The sequence below is a fragment of the Mauremys mutica genome, unplaced genomic scaffold, assembly GCF_020497125.1.
Source record: "Mauremys mutica isolate MM-2020 ecotype Southern unplaced genomic scaffold, ASM2049712v1 000160F_np12_subseq_1:46715_obj, whole genome shotgun sequence".
In the NCBI taxonomy this organism is placed as follows: domain Eukaryota; kingdom Metazoa; phylum Chordata; order Testudines; family Geoemydidae; genus Mauremys; species Mauremys mutica.
Window position 1 is genome coordinate 12,906 of NW_025422866.1, and position 5,447 is coordinate 18,352.

Here is a 5,447-nt window from a genome sequence, read left to right on the forward strand (position 1 = left end):
AATCGTGAATGTTTTAAACACCTCGCGCACTCTCGTGCAGTCTATGGTGAACCAGGACCTTCAATCCGAGGCGAGGAGGAGGCGGATACGGCAGCGCGGCGATGACAGTGATGAGGACGTAGACACAGAATTCTCTCAAACCGCGGGCCCCGGCGCTTTGGAGATCCTGATGGTAATGGGGCAGATTCTATTCATTGAACGCCGATTTTGGGCCCGGGAAACAAGCACTGACTGGTAGGACCGCATTGTGTTGCAGGTGTGGGACAATTCCCAGTGGCTGCGAAACTTTCGCATGCGTAAGGGCACTTTCATGGAACTTTGTGACTTGCTTGCCCCTGCCCTGACACGCCATAATACCAAGATGAGAGCAGCCCTCACAGTAGAGAAGCGAGTGGCGATAGCCCTGTGGAAGTTTGCAACGCCAGACAGCTACCGGTCAGTCGGGAATCAATTTGGAGTTGGAAAATCTACTGTGGGGGCTGCTGTGATGCAAGTAGCCAAAGCAATCACTAAGCTGCTGCTACGAAAGGTTGTGACTCTGGGAAACGTGCAGGCCATAGTGGATGGCTTTGCTGCAATGGGATTCCCTAACTGTGGGGGGGCGATAGATGGAACCCATATCCCTATCTTGGCACCGCAGCGCCAGGGCACCCAGTACGTAAACCGCAAGGGGTACTTTTCAATGGTGCTGCAAGCACTGGTAGATCACAAGGGACGTTTCACAAACATCCACGTGGGATGGCCAGGGAGGGTTCATGACGCTCGCGTCTTCAGAAGCACTACTCTGTTTAAACGGCTGCAGCAAGGGAATTACTTCCCAGACCAGAAAATAACAGTTGGGGATGTTGAAATGCCTGTCGTTATCCTGGGGGACCCAGCCTACCCCTTGATGCCATGGCTCATGAAGCCATACACAGGCAGCCTGGACAGTGGTCAGGATCTGTTCAATTACAGGCTGAGCAAGTGCAGAATGGTGGTGGAATGTGCATTTGGCCGTTTAAAGGCGCGCTGGCGGACATTACTGACTCGCTCAGACCTCAGCCAAACCAATGTCCCCTATGTTATTACTGCTTGCTGTATTCTCCACAATCTCTGTGAGAGTAAGGGGGAGACCTTTATGGCGGGGTGGGAGGCTGAGGCAAATCACCTGGCCGCTGATTACGCGCAGCCAGACACCAGGGAGATTAGAAGAGCACACCAGGAAGCGGTGCGCATCAGAGAAGCTTTGAAAACGAGCTTCATCAATGGCCAGGGTACAGTGTGACTGCTGTGTTTGTTGATGAACACCCAACCCCCTTGATTGACTCAGTCCCTGTAAGCAACTCCCCCACCCCCTTTGAGTACAGCTTACTTATGCAAATAAAGTCACTCTCATTTAAAAAGCATGAATTCTTTATTGATTCATTATAAAAAGAGGGAGAGAAGTAAGGGTGTGGTTTGGGAGGAGGATAGGAGGGATGGAGAAGGCCATTAAAAAAAAATTCACAGTAACGACATCCTTCTGGTTGGGCTGTCCACGGGGGTGGAGTGGGCGGGTGCACGGAGCCTCCCCCCACGCGTTCTTACACGTCTGGGTGAGGAGGATGTGGAACATGGTGAGGGTTGAGGGTGGTTATACAGGGGCTGCAGCGGCACTCTTTGATCCTGCTGCCGTTCCTGAAGCTCCACAAGACGCCGGAGCATGTCAGTTTGATCACGCAGCAGCCCCAGAGTTGCATCCCGCCACCGCTGATCTTCCTGCCGCCACCGCTGATTTTCCTGCCGGTCTTCCTGCCGCCACCTCTCATCTCGGTTGTCCCTCCTGTCCTCACGTTCATCCCTCCTGTCCTCACGTTCACTGGCCTCTTTCCTGTAATTTGAAACCACGTCCTTCCACTCATTCAGATGAGCTCTTTCATTGCGTGTAACTTCCATAATATCCGAGAACATCTCATCTCGCGTCTTCTTTTTCCTCCGCCTTATCTGTGCTAGCCTTTGGGATGGAGGAGGGATGGTTGAAAAATTTGCAGCTGCATGAGGGAGATAAATATTTAGAAAGATACATTTTACAGAACAATGGTTATACTCTTTCACAGTGAAAAGCAGTATTCACCTAGCACATGTGATTTCCCTACAAGGTCTCATTTTTCATCTTAATAGTGAGTGCCTGCAGCTCTGGAGTTACAGATCTCACAGACACAGGTCCAGGCATCAGAATTCAGCTTGCATGCAGCCATGGTAAGCCACTGTCTTTCGGTTTCTGTAGTGATTTACCCCTCCCCCCCAACGCATGGCTAATACCACGCTAGCTCCCTGCTAATCAATAACCTTCCCACCCCCCCCCCCACCCACTGCGTGTCTGGTACCTTGGGGAAGATCGCCGGTGACCAAACACAGAAAAGATCATCGGCATTTCACTCCTCCCCTCCCCCCGCTTCGCTACGTGCAGGAAAGTTTTTTTTTTAAGCTGATGTAGTCCACGAACCCAGTAGAAAAATGGCCACCCCCTTACTTAAATTCCTGATTTTTAACCAGGTTATCCTGAACGATATCACTTTGCTGAGGATAACAGAACAAGATAAAGAACGGATGCTTCTTGAATGCCAGCAGTCACCGAGACCATACGCTGCTATGCTTTGCCACTCAATGATACCTGATTACTTGCTACATGCATGGCGTGGTAAAGTGTCCTACCACGGTGGGCGGAACAAGGCTGCCTTGCCCAGAAACCTTCTGCAAAGGCTTCTGGAGTACCTACAGGAGCGCTTCATTGAGATGTCCCTGGAGGATTTCCTCTCAATCCCCGGACATGTTAACAAACTTTTCTAAGTAACTATACTGTCTGCGAATGCATCCCAAGTCCTCAGGGCAAATCAATCATTAAAAAAGGCTTGCTTAAAAAACAATGTTTGCTATTTGCAAAGGTACACTCACCAGAGCTCCCTTCCATGGCGTCATTGTCTGGGATAGTGGCTTGTGAGGGCTGGGAGGACGGTAATTCCGTCAGGGTGATAAAAAGCTCCTGGCTGCTGGGGCTCACGGAGTGCTGTGTGCTCTCTGCTAGGTCTTCCTCCTCTTCTTCATCTTCATCTTCCCCGTCTGCATAATCCTCAGCCATGGCAGAGATTACAACCCCCACCTCGGAATCCACGGTCAGGGGTGGGGTACTTGTGGCGCAGCCCCCTAAAATTGCATGCAGCTCAGCATAGAAGCGGCATGTTTTTCGATCTGCCCCGGACCTTCCGTTTGCTTCTTTGGTTTTCTGGTAGCCTTGTCTGAGCTCCTTAACTTTCACTCTGCACTGCACCGAGTCCCGGCTGTGGCCTTTATCCGTCATAGCCTTAGAAATTCTTTCAAATACTTTTTTCATTTCGTCTTTTGGAACGCAGTTCTGTTAGCACTGAATCCTCTCCCCAGATAGCGATCAGATCCAGTACCTCCCGTGCAGTCCATGCTGGGGCTCTTTTACGATTCTCAGGAGACTGCATTGTTAAACTGTGCTGATGAGCTGTGCGTGGTCACCTGTGCTGATGAGATCTCCATGCTGGGGAAGCAGGAAATGAATTTCAAAAGTTCGCGGGGCTTTTCCTGTCTACCTGGCCAGTGCATCCGAGTTCAGAATGCTGTCCAGAGCGGTCACTGGTGCACTGTGGGATAGCTCCCGGAGGCCAATGCCGTCGATCAGCGTCCACACTAACCCTAATCCGATATTTTAATACCGATACTAGCGTTACTCCTCTCGTTAGGGAGGAGTACAGAAACCGGTTTAAAGAGCCATTAAAATCGATATATGGTGCCTCCTAGTGTGGACGGTTGTGGCGTTAAATCGGTTTTACGCTCTTAAAACCGGTTTAAACGCCTAGTGTAGACCAGGCTCCAGATTCGTCCTCAGAGGAGTTGCAGCATATGTACTGAATGAGGCAGGGATTCTTTGGAAAAATACATTGTGATCATGTAATTTGTCATAAGGAATGTGCAGTACGGGGTGAATCAAGAATACACAGGCAACCTTAATTCTGTCATTTCCTAACTTTTCAGTACTTTGACTTTGCAACCTTAACATTCTGTAAGGTAGATTTTAAATATAATTTCCTACATTTTCAAAAACTAAAAAGAAAAAAAAACGCAAAAAATTTCCACATGTGGACCTGTATAGACCTCTGACATGGTTTCTCAGCAGGGTTGAGATCTTTAGCTCCAAAGCACAGTTCTCTACCACTGCAGCTAATGAAGTAACTAGTAGCAAGAGAAGGTTGTATTTGTGTATGTGGCCCTGCCACTAGAGGGGGATGGAGACACATACTTTGCCAGTAGTTTTCACAGCTATTTACTAGACAACACAGGAATGTTGAGACCAGGTGAAAATTTCCTTCCCCTCCTTGTTCCTATTTCCCCCCAGTCCCTGGCTCCTGTCATCTTAAGCTGCCCTTTGTTCATATACCCACTCTTGTATTTTCAGCACCCATTCACTCCTGCCCCTATGCCCACTCCCAGCTCCTGCTCCTAACCTTGATCCCCCACATGCTTCTATTTCCCCTTTCCCACTCTGCATCTCTTCATGCAATCCCCTCACCCCCATTACTTACCCCTCCGCATTTGAGTCAGACACTTTCCTCCTTTGCCTGCATGCTGGGCTCTGGCAGGGGGAGCATTGAAAAACACAGGGCAGGCAGGCTCCCTGCTCTCATTTCTGGCACCTGGCACCACAGTTGCTCCCTAGCAGCCAGAAGCTGCAATCGCAGAGAAAGTCCTGCTTGGCCCTTGCAGCACTGTGAGTCTTCGGAGAATTTAGCTGCCAAACTCTGACAAGTCTCCACTGAGCATATGTAAAATGAGATTTTGTAGAGGCTTATAATTTACCAAATTTGGGAAGCTTTTCACAGAAGTGGCAAAAGGCACATTCCTGATATCAGGCCTACCTCTCCCCCTAGTCAAATTTTAAATCCCTACTCCAATACATGGAGGTGTAGAGATTGTCATGAAACAGATGTAAGCACTTTTTAAACATGGGAAAAACAATGTATTTTTCCTTAATCTGATAGTCAGACACGTCCGAACCATTTTAGCTGAACCTTTCTCTGAATATACCAGACACTCAGGATGGAAAATATCAGCTTGAACAGTTAAAGTTTGACAAAGTTATAAACAACTACCTAGCCAGCCTATAACCAGGCCCCCGGAGAGGAAGTCCTGAACAATCACCAGTCAAAGATCACTATTCTCACACAATTTAATTACAATTTAAAAAATATTTTAAAAAATATAATTAACAGAATAAACAAGACGAAAGCTGGACAATTTCAGGAACTAAGTTAGGTAGATCTGATATCAAAAGTGAAATTGGTAGCAAAAGTCAAGTTCCTTTTGTCAAGAGGAGGCTGGTCATTCTTTCCCCTTCAGTTAGGGCTGGAGCTCTTTTGCTGATCTGTTTCCTTTTTATTTGTTGCATACAGCAAGATGCATGAGTC